Genomic DNA, 15,100 nt, shown 5'->3' with positions numbered 1-15,100 from the left:
CCGGGCATCCCGCGCGGGGAGGGGGCTGGGGGCGCGCGCTCTCCCCGCCCCCGGCCCGCGGCGCCTCGCTGGGGGAGGGGGCTCAGCCCCGGCCCCCGGCGCGCTGGCGTCGGCTCCGGGGGGGGCGCTGCGCGGCGGCCGGACCCGGGGCGCGCCGCGGCCGCATCTCCTCCGCCCGCCGCGGCCGCCGCTGCGACTCGCGGCTCCGCCACCTCCGCCCCCCCTCGGGCACCCCCCGCTTAAAGCCGGGCCAGAGTCACGCAAAACCCGGCCCGGAGCTACGGCGGCGCGGAACGGGGGGAGGAGCCGGGTGGGCGGCAGGAGGCGCTGGAGGCGGAGGTGGGGGTGGGGGAGGGACCCAAGAGGAGGCACCCTGCTTTTGTCTACGTGGGGGGCCTAACTGGGCCCCGCCCCGACTTCCCGGTCTCATCCACGCTGGCCAGACTCGCATCCCCAGGATCCATTCCCCAAGCCGACCCAGGGGGATGATGGAGATGATGCGGCGTCATGAACCCCTTGGTCTACATGGCCCCTTTCATATATGAGGTCATTTATTCAATCCACAAGCATTATGTTTAACAACACTCGATGGACACGTGAGGAAACTGAGGCACAGGAAGGCGTCTTGTCCAAGGTCACTCAGTTAGAAATTGTCGGATTTGAACCTAGGCAAGCAGGCTGCAGGGATCACCCCAAGGCTCGTGCTGTCCTTTGTCCAGCGCCCATAGGGCCTGGTCCAGAGGGGGGCTTCCAGAGGGCTGCAGGCCTCTCTGAGCCAGTGGGGAGCCCTCCTGGCCCCTTCCTTTGGCACTCCAAGACAAACCGGTCTTCAGGTTTGGGAGACCTCCCTGTAACCCCCCTGACCCTCTGTGACCTTAGGGGAGCAAAGGAACCTCTCAGAGTCTCAGCGGTGTTCTGGGTCCAAAGCACCTCCCAACATGAGAGCGACATGTATGCAGATGTCTTCCCTACTGGGTTGTGGGCTGTCCTGGTCCCTCCAGCATCTCCAGTATACAGTAGGTGCTCAACAAATGTTTTACTATTATGTATTTATCTGGTGATGCTTCTTGCACACACACTGCATGCTGGGTGTCTTCTCAATAAATCTTCTCATTCATTCCTCACGGAAGCCCCCCAAGGCTGCCCTCGATGGGACGCTGAGGCGCAGAGAGCTGGAGGAGCTTGCCTGAGGCCACCGATGGATGGGAAGAAAGCATGAGCCCTCTTACTGCTGACTTACTGAGCACCTTTTAGGTAGGCCTTACCCACTTTGTCCCATCCATGGCTCCCAGCAGTCTGGCGGGCTCAGACAGGGCATGTGGCTTCCCACTGGCCATGCGCAGAGCGTGAAGTGGGGCTCAGACTTTGAACCCTACTCCTCAGGATACACTGGATCCTGGGCAACCTTCAGCCTCCCTGGCTTCCGTGGAGACAATCCAGTTCTTCCAGGCCCCAGGCATCAGCCAGGGGCCGGCCGAGACCACAAACCTCCGCAGGCAGCCAGGCCTTCCTGCTAATGGTTTTGCCCTGACCGGCTTTCTGGCTGAGCCACCGTCCCAGGCTAATCAGCCGGCACCTGCTCTCTACCAGCCCCTACCCCTGTGTCCTGCCCACCTGGGAAGATGGAGGCCTGCCTGACCCGGGGCGGGGGGGGGGGGCGCTAAGTCCAGCCCCTCAGCTTGGTGCCCAGGCTCTGAGCCCTCTTCCCACCTCCACACCAGTACTCATGCTGTGTCCACCCCCCACCCCCCGGCATGCCCTCCCTTGCCCATGGCCTTGGCCAGACTGGAGTCCTTCGCAATCTATTCCTTCAACATTTATTGGACGCCCACTGGATGCCAGGTCCTGGTCTGAGCAGTCAAAAAGACGAACTGACTCACTACCTTCACACTAGCAGGGTCATAGAAGAACCAGGGCTGCAGAATGGAAGGTCCAGGTACAGGCTGAGATTGCTGGGTGACGGGGACTGAGTGAGGACCACGGGGAGGTGATTTGGGGGCCAGAGAAGGACCATAGATAGATCTGGCAAAGCACAAGGCGTGCGGGGCGGTGGGGTGGGAAGGTTATACTAGGCAGAGGGGCCTGCTTGGGACAAAGGCCCTGAGGGAGGCCCCACCCCCGCAGGCCGGCTCAGCTGCCACCCAGGCTTGGGAGGACATGAATGGGTCTTTCATGCCCTGGACCAGGGCAAGGTCAGGTCGGGCTGCTCCCTTCCCCCCAGCCCTGGGCTCCTGACTGTCTGAGCCCTGACCTGGAGGGGGTGGCAGGAAGTTCACAGTTTGCCCTCGGGGGGAGCTAGGGAGGCCCAGGGAGGGGAAGAGCCTCGCCCGAGGTCACCAGCGCCAGCAACACCCTCCTAATTGTATTAGTCTGAGCAAAGCTTGCCCCTCTAGGCCTCAGTTTCCCCTCCAGAGCAGCCGGGTTGAGCCGCTCTGCGCTCCCGTCCTGCTCCGACGCTGGCGGAATCCAGTGCGGGTTTTGCCGGCGCCCGCGTCCGCCGACACCTTCTTCCCAGCGCGGCCGGGCTGCGGCCCCGGGTCCGAGGGGGCCTGGGGAGATCCGGAGGGGCCCTGGCGGCCTTGGGGGCCGCGGGATGGGCTGAGGCTGCGCCTGGCCTGGTGCCTGGCGCCTGCGGGGTAGGGAAACCCCGCCCGGCTGCCTGCGCGCACCCTCTGAACGCTCCCTGCCTCGGCGCCCTGCTGTGTGACTCCGGCCGCTCTCTGCCCCTCTCTGGGCCGCGCGGGAGCCGGGCCGGCGGGCGGCGTCTCAGAGAGGTCGCCTGGGTCCCGTTCCCTCCCTGGCGGGCCCCAGCCTGGTTTTACCTAACCAGGTGCGGGCCCTCTTTTAAGCCCAGGTTAGGGGGTCGTCGCTGCCGGGTCGCGCCCCTAGTAGCTGCTCGGGCCTGGGAATCCCCTGGGGGCTCGGAAAGGGCAGCTCCGATTGGCTGAGGCTGCGTGTGACGTCAGGGCCTCCCCGACGCCCCCTCCCCCAGAGGCACGTGGGGGTGGCCGCGGCAGGGGAGGGGCCCGGGGTCCGGGCGGATTCGGGGTGTCCCCCCAGCCTGAGGCGGCAGCTGGGCAGTGCAGACGCGATTCTCCTCGGACAGATTTTTCCCTAGTCCCATATCCCCCTCCAGCCCCCCCAGAACGGCAGCTGCTCAGGCGGCAGATGCGCCGGCTAAATCCGCCCAGCTGGTCCCTCCGCAGAGCTAACCGCCTAGAACCCATTGTGGTTGGGTAGGGGTGTGTGTGTGTGTGTGTGTGTGTGTGTGTGTGTGTGTGTGCGCGCGCGCGCGCACGGGCGCGCGCCTGGGGGGCATGACCCTGCCCCTTGCCCTTTGACCCCTGCCTCTTCGCAGGGCGGGTTGGGGTGGGGCTCCTCTTGTGGACCCTTCCCCAAGTTCAAATACCCTCCTGGAGCTCTTGGAAGGATTTGGGAGACCTGGTGCCCAGAGAGGGTGTGGCCCTTTCCAAAGACTACACAGCACCCCTGGGCCTGCGGTCCAGAAAATGCCCCATGCCGGGCGTGCATTAATAATTATAACCGTTTATCCCGCCACTACTGCATGCAGCTCCAGGATTCGAAAGCACAGGTACTATTACACCGTTTTCAGGTGTGGAAACAGGCCCGGAGAGAAATGTCTTGCTGGCTCACATAGCCAGGGAATGGAGCTGGAATTTGAACCCCATGCTTTTAATAATTTCCAGGGGCTCAGGGACCCCTTAGCTTGGTAGGCTCTTAAGGCAAGTGACTTGGGGTCATTCACTTGAGTGGGTGGGGTCTTGATGGCCACCCCCTGCCCTGTGTTTGGGCCCCTCTGAGCCCGGCACAGACCCTCCCTCCTTTGCTTCTTCAGCCCCATTGGGTGCCACTCTCATCTGGAAGTACTGAGGACCCAGGGGGGGTCTTCCTGGAGGAAGAGGAGGTGGCTCCACTCTGAAATGTTGGGGGTGTAGCTGTCAAGGGCTTGAGGGTGCTTCGAATATGTAGTTTTATATCCAGCCTGTCCTGCCTCTGGGCCTTTGCACTTGTTCTCTCCATCTGGAATGTTGTCCCCACTGAATTCCAGCATGACCTACCCTCCACCCTTCAGGTCTCATGCAAATGTCACCTCCACAGTGACAGCTGCGTCATCCCTGTCTGTCCTCTTACCCTGCTTTGGTTTTCTTCATTTTATTTGTCACAGCCAAGTATTGTACATTGTTCCCCACACAGCACTGTTTTGTTTCCTGCTGAATCCCCATTGCCTAGAACAGTGCCTGGCACCCAGTAGGTACTCCATAAATGCTTGTTATCCAGAAATCTCAGAGATGTGGGCACGAATAGAGGACTGGAGGGCAGAGGGCAGCCATGGGGAAGGCGCATATGGTAGTTCAGTCTCGGTGTGTATACAGGAGCCTGGGCCATGACCCTGGTCTGTGCTCCCTGCATCCAAAAGTGCCCTCCCAGACCCCACCTCCTTCTGCCCTTCGCCCACACCAACCTCCTCCCTCCTCCCTATTCCTCCAAAAGCCCTTCCTGCCTCAGGACCTTTGCACAGGCTGTGCCTACTGCCTGGTGGAGGGAGATATTCTTCCCCTAGATATATGAATGGCTCTGTCCCTCACCTCGTCCCTCACCTACTCAGGTCTCAACTTAAATGTTCACCCCAATATGTCCCCATCTAAATAGTCACCACTCTGGGGGGACCTGGCTGGCTCAGCTGGTAGAGCATGCGACTCTTGATCTGTAGATTGTGACTTCGAGCCCCATGTTAGGTGTAGACATTACTTAGAAAATGAATCAATAAAATAAAATGGAAATCCCACTGAAGGGGGAACCATAAAGAGTAATAATTAAAAAAACACCACCCTTTTCTCTGTTGTGTTTGCTTTTGCTGTACTTTTTACTGTTGGCATTTCTTTTTATCACTTATTTTATTCTCTTCCGACCCCACCCCCATTCCCTGCCAGTTAGCTGTGCCAAGGAAGGGCAGGAGTCTGCCTTGGTCTCCACTGGGCCCCTGGGGGCTAGGACAGGGCCTGGCACACAGTAGGCACTCAGCAAGCGTGTTGAACAGATGAATGAGCGAATGGGGGCACCTACAAGCTCTCTGGAGTCTGTCCTTGTCACATGGAGCGGGAGCCAAGGTTCAGTAGGGAACCCAGGGTCATGCGGTTCCCTCAGTAGCAAAATAGGGCAATAGGAGGTCACCCCTTCAGGCTGGGGAGGGGTGCCCAGTGAAATAATAACTCAAGGAGCATTTATTAAGCATTTACGGTGTACACTGTAGGCTCTTTGCACGTTTTCAGCCAGGATGGGGATTTGAACCCAGGGCACCTGGTCTCAGAGTTCGTCCAAATCCTCCTCCCCCACAGAGGTTGTATGCAAGGCCCCCGCGCACAGTAGGCCTTCAGCCAGGCAGTCAGTGGGGAGTGGCTGAGGGCTGCCCAGCCTGACATCCCCTCTCCAGCCCCTTGCACCAGGGGCTGGGCTGACTGTGTCTGGCAGGAGCTAAAAGCACCCTACATGGGCCCAGGAAACATTAGATAGAAGCAGCAGGATTCACTGCCTGATGTGCAAGGAAATTGGAGCAATTATAAGCACTTCCTCAGCTCAGAACCACTGAAATCCTCCCCCCAAAGGCCCAGGTGTGTCCTGGGCTAGCCCGGGTTGTCCCAGAACCCCCTCCCCGAAGGCCTCATGTGCAAATGAGGCAAGGGACACCTTGGTTCCCAGAAGTGGGAAGTGCAGAAGGAGGGATCCAGGAAGCTTTGAGCTCCCTGGGGTCTGTCCTTGGATATGGATAGGAAACAGCCACAGAGAGGACTGAAGTACAGGGTTACTTGTGGGGGGCGGGGAGTGTTACATTATCCCTTTTCAAAATCTGCCCTCCCCTGGCCTTTACATCCCAGCCTAGTGAACACACAGAGCTCCTTCCTCAGGGCCTTTGCACTTGCTTCTTCCTGTGCTTGGGAAGATCCTTGTGTGCCTGGCCAGTGTTTCTTTCTCCCAGAGACCTCTGACCATTTTGGGGGACAGGGCAACTCTTCTAATCCTGTTTTCTTTCCTCTAAAATCATCGTGTTAATCCATTTTCGAATCAGTAATAGAGTGGTGAGCTGCCCTTCACCCAAAGCAAGCAAGCCAGTGGTGAAACGGGTGTGCTCTCTGCAGGAAATTCTGACCCACATTACAACATGGATGAACCTGGAGGATGTTATGCTGAATGAAATAAGCCGGACACAGCTGGACACATCCCGTAGGACCCCACTCCCAGGAGGTCCGCAGAGGAGTCCCGTCCACAGAGACAGAGAGGAGAGGGTGGGAGCCAACGCTGAGGCAGGGGATGGGAAGTCTGTGCTTCATGGGGACAGAGTCTCAGTTTGGGGACATGGGAAGTTCTGGGAATAGACGGATGGTGGGGGTGGCTGCCCGACAACATTAATGTGCTTAGTGCTTAATGCCATGGAATGGAACCCTTACAAATGGTTAAAACAATAAATATTACATCATGTACAGTTTACCACAATAAAAATAAAAGGAAAATCAAAACTGTTATGGAGAAAAAAAAAAAAAACAGACAGTGACACTGGAGGATGTGTGTGAATGACCTCAGCTGGTGGCAATTCAGTCATTGCCACCAGGGCTCTCAAACTCAGGTGACACTGACATCAAAGTGTGGAGGTGTCGTGGGTGGGTGCTGAGCTCACACTCCTTGCCCGTATTTCTCGTACTTCTCGTACCCTTCCACCCCACCCGGGGCCACCTCTGCTCTGGCCACAGGACCTCCACAGTCTTTGAGAAGCAGAGCTGAGCCCATGGGGCTTGCCCCTTGTGGATCTATTTCTTCATCTAACTTTACCGAGCACCTACTCTGTACTGGGCTCTCCTGGGCGGTGCTGGGGATACAGTGAGGACCGAGACAGAGCCAAGCCCTGTCCTGGCAGAGCATGGGGCTCAGGGCAGGACAGGATTCATTTATTTAACAAGTATTTATTGAGCACCTACTGGATGCCCAGCTTGTTCTAGTCATTGGGAGCGCAGCAAGGAACAGAACAGACGAGTCTCTGGCCTTGTGCAGCTGATGTTCCAATGGGGTTGACAGATGTGAAGCTGTATAAACAAGTGAAATCTATTCTGGGCCAGATGATGCTAAAGAGAAAAATTAAGCAAGGAAAGAAGATGTGGAGTGCTCACTGGGTGGGGTGGGAAGGATTTTAAACAGGTGGTCAGGGAAAGCCTCACGGAGGAGGTGACATCCGAGCAGAGACTCGAAGGAGGTGAGGGGAAAACTTGTGTAGGTATATAGAGGAAGAGCGTTCCATGTGGGGGGTGGATAGTCAGTGCAAAGGCCCTGGGGCAGGACCATGCCTGACCTGTTGGAGGAGGCAAGTGGCTGGAGCAGCAGGAGCTCGAGCCAGTGAGGGGGAAAGAGGGAGTAGGGAAGGGCGGGGAGGGAGTGGGAGCAGGTCGTGCAGGGCACTCTGTCTCTCAGGGACCACTTTTCCCCGGCCTCAGGGCCTTTGCCCATGCAGTTCCCTCCTCCTGCCTGCTGCCTCCCTTCCTCCCAGACTCATTCTGCTAACTTCTCCTTTTTTCCCAACATAAATGTCACAGCTTGAATCCTACCCACCCCAGACGGGGAGCCCCAGGGCATCTGGCGGCTGTCTTTGTCAAGGCCCTTGGGCTTGGTCTCAGCACCTCCCAGCACAGAACCCGGCACAAAGTAGGCACTCAATGAGGTAGTGGGCAAGGTCCACGCAAGCGTCAGGGAAGCCTCTTTGCCTCCAGAGTCCCACAGAGCAATGGGCCAGTTCTCATCCCAGCCCTACCCTGGAATTGCCCTGAGGCCAGTGGCTCCCCTTGTCTGGCCTTCCCCTTCCAGAAGATTCCAACAGGCCGCGATGGAGGTGGAGGTAAGAAGATGACTCTTGTGATGCAAGCGTGCGGTGGGGGGCAGGAGACCCCCACCACACCCTCCCACATCACTGGCACTGCCCACTCCCCAGCTTCCAGTTCCCCTAGGCCAGTGGGGATTTCAGGGAGGGGGGCAGGGAATAAATGTGCATGTCATTTACATAAAACCTGCACAATTAGCATAATGATTGCTGGAGTCTAGAGAAACGGGCAAGGGAAATACGAACTTTATTTTTTTTTAAGATTTTATTTATTTATTTGAGAGAGAGAGAGAGATGGCGAGAGAGAGCAGGAGCAGGGGGAGGGGTAGAGGGAGAAGCAGACTTCTCGCTGAGCAAGCAACCCGATGTGGGACTCGATCCCAGGGCCCTGGGATCATGACCTGAGCCAAAGGCAGATGCTTAACTGACTGAGCCACCCAGGCGTCCCAGAAATACTAACTTTAATGACAAACAAGGTAGGCAGTTTCCCCATGGGAACAGCTTGTCCTAAGTCCACCCCCGTTTTACAAATGGAGGAATTGAGGCCCATGGAGGTGAGGTCTAGCCAGGGTCTCTGCCTTCTCGGGGCATCCATGGACACAAAATAAGAAAACACATGAATGACTAAAATAATTTCAGATTATTGTAAGGGCCGGGGAGGGGGGAAGAATGAGGAGCAGTAGCTGTCTGGGGGCATCAGGGAAGGCTTCTTGGAGGAGGTAACATTTGAGCTGAGATGGAAAGGAGCAGTAAAATCCAATTGGGGGGAAAACAGGGAAAGGGCAGATAAACAGCATGTGCAAAGGCCCTGGGGTAAGACTGTGCCTGGAGGAACAGTGAGGAGATCCATGTGTCTGGAGCAGGTGAGCGAAGGAGAGAGAGGGAGGAGTCCCTTCCCCAACCTGGCTCCTCACCCCCCCATCTCTCCCAACCTCCTTTGGGCTCAGCTCATATCACCTCCACCAGAAAGCCCTCCGGACTGCCCTGGTCAAATCTGAACTGCCTGCCTTGGCCCTGCCAACTTCCCAGGGCTCTGCACAGCATAGAAGTCCCACATGTGCCCTAAGAGAGAGAAAGAAGGTTCCAGGGTTCTAGGATCTGAAGATTCTGACAACCTCATCATCCTCAGTTCTGGGCTGAGAATCTCACCTGCACCTTCCAGGGATGGGCCCAGTGTCGCTCCTCCTTTCTCAGCTGCCTGGCAGGGGAGGGAGGTTGAGCCAATTAGGAAAAACCAAAGCACCATTAGCTGCTTCTCTTCACTGCTTTCCAGTAGGGTCCCTGGGGTTGGGGGCTTTGGCCCAGCTACTGGAGTGGGAGCCCGGCCAGGAAAGATCCGGGAGTGGGAGACAGGCAAGCTCAGGAGGGGCTAGAAAAGTGTCTATTTTTCCTCCTGCAGCTGTATTTATAGATTCCCTTTGATGTCCCAGCGGTTGGCTGACCTGGTTCCTCGCTGCTGCGGAAGGAAGACAGGTTCTTGGAGCTGCTTCTTGGAGCTGGGCGGGGGTGGGGGGGGTGCCTGGGTGTGGAAAGCCTGTATGTGCAGTGACTGGGCCCCTGGGCTTGGGAGGAGGAAGGCAGGGAGCAGCCAGCCTCGGTTTCCCTATTTGCAAAAGAGGCGTCAGTGTACCGTTCTCAGAAAGTTGAAATCGTGACTCATGCCAACGTAGAGTAAACACAGGTCAATGGTTGATTAACTCGTTGTCGGGGAAACCAGTTAAATGGTCAAGCTGGTTTTTAAGAGCATTTTAAGGAACTGCATATTTATCAGGATTTTTCCTTTTAAAGATCATCAGGATAAGATTAGCTTAGATACGAGCTAGTGAATGTCCTACATGCCATGAAATCCTAACCGGGGTTCTCTTCTGCATTCTGCAAGTTCACTGTAACTTCCCAGGGCCTGGGCTCTAATCAGATAATAAAAAGCAAAGTCAAGCAGAGGTGCATTTGCATCAAGCAAAGCTGCCCCACAGAACTTTCCGTGATGAGGGATGAGTTCGAAATCCACACTTTCCCACCGGGCAGCCACCAGCCACAGGGCCTCACCAGCGCTTACCTCGTGGCTAACGTGAGCAAGATCCTGGATTTGTAATTTCACTGTAGTTGACGTAAATTTTAATCGTCATAGTCATCTGTGGCTAGTGATATCGTAGTGGACAGTGCAGTGAAAATAAAATAATCTGTGATGGCCATTTTAGACAACATCCCCGCGGGACGTGGAAAGCACCTGCTGTTCTCGCTTCATCTCCGTATCTTAACAGGTAGCATGACGGCAGCAGTGATCACAACCCTATTCATGGGGTGGCCCTAGGGTGTGAAGTGTCCCTCCCCAGGCCCAGGAGAAGGGGGTCCCAGCTTTACAGCTTGGTGACTTCGGGCAAATGGCTTGGCGTCTCTGGACCTCGGTCTCCACATCTGCCACAAGGGACTTCTATTAAGGGTTCCCATGACCGCATTTGATTTGGGGGAGAATTAAAATCAGCTAATCCATCTCAAGAAGCCTCACGGCGAGCTCGAAATATGTGCTGTTGTTGGTACTCCTAGATGATGATTTCACCTCGTGCTCTGTTTTCACATCTGTGAAATGGGGTCAGCAGTACTTGAGAACTCGGAATCTTGCCATAAGACAGAGCTCATTCGTAGAGAGGCTGTACACGGGGCTCCAGGCACACGGTAAGCATGGAGGAGGTGGTTATTACTGTTGATGGTGGCAGGGACCAGAGAGGTGGACTAACTTCCCAAGGCCACATAACCAGGCAATGCCAGAGCTGGGAGTTGAAGTGGGGTCTTTCCAGCTGAGGTCGGGAGCAGTGCCAGGGCTCCCCACAGGGTCAAGAGGGATGGCGTCGGGCCTCTGAGGACCCGGCGCCCAGGCTCCAGGGTTAAGCCCATGCAGCAGCTGAACTTCCGTGCATCTACTCCTCTGAAATCCCTGGGAAGCGAGGCATCAGATGTCCCGGAACAGGCCCCTGCTCTTGACAGGCCACACACACATGGAGGGACAGCTGGTGAGGACTGGTGGGCCAGGGAGGAGGGGCCCAGGGGAAGGGGGCACCTTGGCCAGAAAGAGAGGTCACAAGCTGCCCCAGCAAAGCCACTCCCAGACAAGGGGCCATGAGCCTTCTCTCCACAATCCTCCAGACCTCAAGTTCTCTCATAAACATTTGGCAAATATTTATGGAGTACCTGCTGTGTACCACGTGCCCTGCTGAGCCCTCTCCTTAAGCACTGGGAAACCGAAGCTCGGAAAGCCACGGTCGCCTGTCTAGGTCACACAGCAAAAAGAATGGCAAAGCTGGGACTGCAAGCCCAGGAGCTCTTGCTCCTGCCTCAGGGCCTTTGCACCTGCTGTCCTCATTGCCTCCCTTGACCCCTCCCAATTAGCCTTTAGCCCTGTTCGGATGACACCTCCTGTGAGAAACCTTCCCCAATCCACCAGCTCCTGAATCCCTCCATCACAGCTTTTTGACCCCCCCAACACACCAACCATCTCCCCCACTAGACTGTGAGCCCCCTCAGGTTGGGGCTGTATCCCTTGCCCCCAGCACAGACTTGCGCACAATAGGTACTTGTTGAATAATAAGATGAATAGATGAATGAATGAAGTCAGAATTTCTACCCGACCCGCATTTCAAAATCAGTCCCTTGATGGGAAATGAGGTGCCAGAGGTTTACACTGAGATTTGAAGGGGCCATGCATGGATGAAGTCCTTCTGCCAGTGTCTGATATAGCCCTGGACTGGGTGCTCCAGATAGGGGGTCTCTGTAGGTGTTTGCTGGGTAATGGGGGGGCATGGGGTGTCCCCTAAGGGGGGTAACCTCAAGAGCTCTGGCTGTTTCAGTCACAAAATGTGTAGATGCTGCTGCAGATGAGGAAGGGTGAGGGAGGTCCCACCCGAGAAGGGTTCCCATTTCTATCTGCACTGTCCAAGAAGGGCTGTCCCAGGTCACCCTCTCTGAAGGAGCTGAAAGGTAGGAAGGGCCTCGGAAGGGAGATGGGGCTCTGAAGGGGGAGAGGGCTCCCAGAGGGGAGGGTCTCAGGGAGGGGAGGGGGCTCAGAAAGGGGTATCTCAGAAGCGGGAGAGGGGTTCAGGGATGGGAGGGGGCTCAGAGGGGGTGGGTTCAGGGAAGGGAGGAACTCTGGGAGCAGTGGGGGCTCAGGGAGGGGAGGGGCCCTAGAAGGGGGTTTCAGAAGAGGGAGGAAGTTCAGGGAGGGGAGGGGGCTCGGGGAGGGGAGAGGCTCAGAGTGGGAGGGGGGTCAGGGAGGGGAGGGGGCTCTGGGAGCCGGGAGGGCTTAGCGAGGGGCGAGGGGCGGGGCTCAGGAAGGTTGAGAAATGGAGCGCCTGCCTAGCTAGATTCTGTCTTACCCTGGGGCCCCTGGACTCCGGGGTCAGGTGTATCGTGTCACCGGGTTGCGTGTCCATCCAGAAACCTGACCTCGTCCCCAGGGCTCAGGGTCGTCCCCAGTCCCGCACCCTACCCCCCTCTCTTCTCAGGTCCTCCAGGTTCCCTCCGATCTCCCTCCCCCACCTCCCCAGTCAGCTGTGTCCGTATTTATAGCGGTGAGGGCCCATGTCGCTTTACTTCCGAAAGGGATTGTGTCCCTTACTCCTGCCTTCAGAACCCCCCACACCTGTTCCCGGCACGAGCCTCGCGGCCAGGGGGAGGGGGCGGCCTCGCTTTCTGGAGCCATCGTGGGACAGGGGGCTAGGCCAACTCCCAGTTCTCTCCGAGGCCCCGCCCCTCTCGGGGCCCCCTTCTCCAAGTCTTCCCCGCCCCGAGCCCCCGTCTGATCGCAAGACCCCCTCGCTGCACACCAACCCTGAGCCGCCCCGTTCCCAGGCCCCCAAGGCCCCCCGGCCCCGCCCGCCCCGCTTCTCCTCTGCTCTGCCCATTGTCCTGGCTCCGGGTGCGGGGGCTGGGCGGGCAGGGGTCTGCGTGCAGGGGGCTGGAGCCCCCCCCGCTGCCCACCGGTCTCTGGGCAACGCTGGCAAACCCCGAGCGATGCTGGCCCTTCGAGGGGGGACACAGAGGCGGCGCTGCTCCCCGGGAGGGGCCACAGCTGGGGAGGGGTCTAGGCAACAGGCAGATCTCGCTGCCCCGGGTTGGAGAGAGGTTAGTGGGCGGGAGCCACGAGAAACCTCCCTGCGCTGTCCCCCCAACCCCTTTACCATCCCTCCTTCCCCTTCAGACCCCACAGCGGGTGCTGGGCACACCCGGTTCCATGCGTCCCCACAACCTCACGGTTGGATTCTGCAGCGAAGCCCACACCATCCCTGGGGAAACCGGCCGGGAGCATTTGGAGATCAGGTTCTGGGGCAGGGCCTAGGGTTGGAGCCCCAGCTCTGCATTTCCCCACGGCGCGGCCCCACTACTCTCCTGAGCCTCTTTGCTCATCTGTCCAATGGGCAGGTAGCAGGACCCACCGGCTGGATTGGTCTGTGGATCCCACGGCTCCCGCGCCGGAAATCAGACGCTTAGCACAGGCTGGTTCAAACTCAGGCTGAGGCTTACCAGCCCCGCAACTGGGCCGGGCCACATCCCCGGGCCTTGGTTTCCTCATCCATAAAATGGGGATTATAACAGGATGTACTTCCTGAGACGTTGAAGGAGGTAGGACACATACCGGTGGTAGCTGTGACTTTTATTCTTCATGTTACTTTTACTTTTATTTCCCTCTTAGTTTGGGTCTTTAAGAGGCTCAGAGGGGCTGTGTGTATGGGGGTGTCATGTTCCCAGGGCTTCCCAGGGTCCCCCCCTCACCGGCTTGGTGTCAGGGGTTGGGATAGGTGTGTCTGGGACTGGTCTGGCTGCCTGCTGAGGCACCCCCCTCACCCCCGTCTCCACCTGGACCATGTAGGTCACCCAGAGCCCCTGAAGTGGGAAGACCCCCCAACTCTGAACTTGTCTGAATAATCCCTAGAGAGTGGGGAGCAAAACCCCTATTCCCCCCACCCTGGGCCACGACTCACCTGGGTGCTGGGGGGTTGTGGGCTCCAGGCCAGTGAGGCCACGGCAGCTTCTCCCTTCTCCGAGAAGGGACCCCGCTGCCCCCTCCACCTGCCCCGGCGGCCCCCAAAGTGGGTGCTCCTGCCAGGGGCCACCTTCCCAGAGTGCATCTTCCTGGTGTGGAGGTCACGAGAGCCCCATTGGGGCAGATTCGGGGGGCGCTGGGGAACAGATAAGGGAAAGTGGGAACAGTGAGTGGAGGCAGACAACTCTCAGAATTTTGCGATAAAGAGCAGAAAAATGGAGTGGTCACTGGAGAGAAATGTGGGATCAACGAAAGGGTTTTAAAAAGACGCAAAGGGTCTTGAACAGTGTAAACGTTCACCAAACGGATGCTGCTAAATATACTTTTATTAGATAATAATTAAAATCATTATCCTAATGATGGTTATTACCAGTTCCCGATGCTTTGGGCAAATCCCAAACGGCTCCAAAGTCTGTCATTCCCTTCAGCCCACAAAGGAAGGGCTAAAAGTGACAGCAGGTGCCAGGGGCTCGGAGCCCAGGGTCTAGACCCAAGGGTGTCCATGCGGAGGCATCGTTTCTATTTTCATACATTGGTGGCAAAGCCCAGGAGGATGTAGATTCTTGCCTCTCAGGTGGAGTGGAGCGGTAATGAGGCTCTCCAGGGAGGATGAAAGCTGGAACCAGCTTCTAGAAGCTGGTCAAGCGGGGATGGCCCCAGATGAAATCAAGGGGGGAGTTGGGAGGCCCCCCAGCCTGACTTCCCCCCAGTGGCCAGTTTGCAGGTTATGTCTGGGAGGGGCTACATCCCAGAGTTGGGTCTGAATGCTGGTACTTTCTGCCAGTGCACATTTGTTGAGTGCCTACTATATGCCAGGCCTGTCTGGGGCCCTGGGAACTCTCTGGAGGCTGCGCCAGATATTAATGAAAGAATCTCCCAAATACACTTGCAACTGTGACCAAGAGAGTTTTAAGGAATCAGAGACTTACAAGGGAATGAGGGAGGTACCCTGAGCTCAGAACAAAAGGAGGGGAGAGGGACGGGTGACTGGCAAAGGTCCTGGGGCTACATGCCCTGAACAAGCCCATTATTTTCTTGTCTCAGAGCTTCATTTACCCCATCTGGGAGATGGAAATAATCAGACCCTCAGAGAGCCTACCTCCCTAGGTCATGTGTGCATGGGCGGTCCCAGCACGCTCCAACATTGACTTCTTTATTACGCTTTACTCTGCCCTCCCCACCCCCAA

Source organism: Callorhinus ursinus, unplaced genomic scaffold (genome assembly GCF_003265705.2).
Source record: "Callorhinus ursinus isolate GAN/ISIS: 27379988/994484 unplaced genomic scaffold, GSC_fseal_2.0 scaffold77, whole genome shotgun sequence".
NCBI lineage: Eukaryota > Metazoa > Chordata > Mammalia > Carnivora > Otariidae > Callorhinus > Callorhinus ursinus.
Note: the sequence above shows the minus strand (reverse complement) of the source record.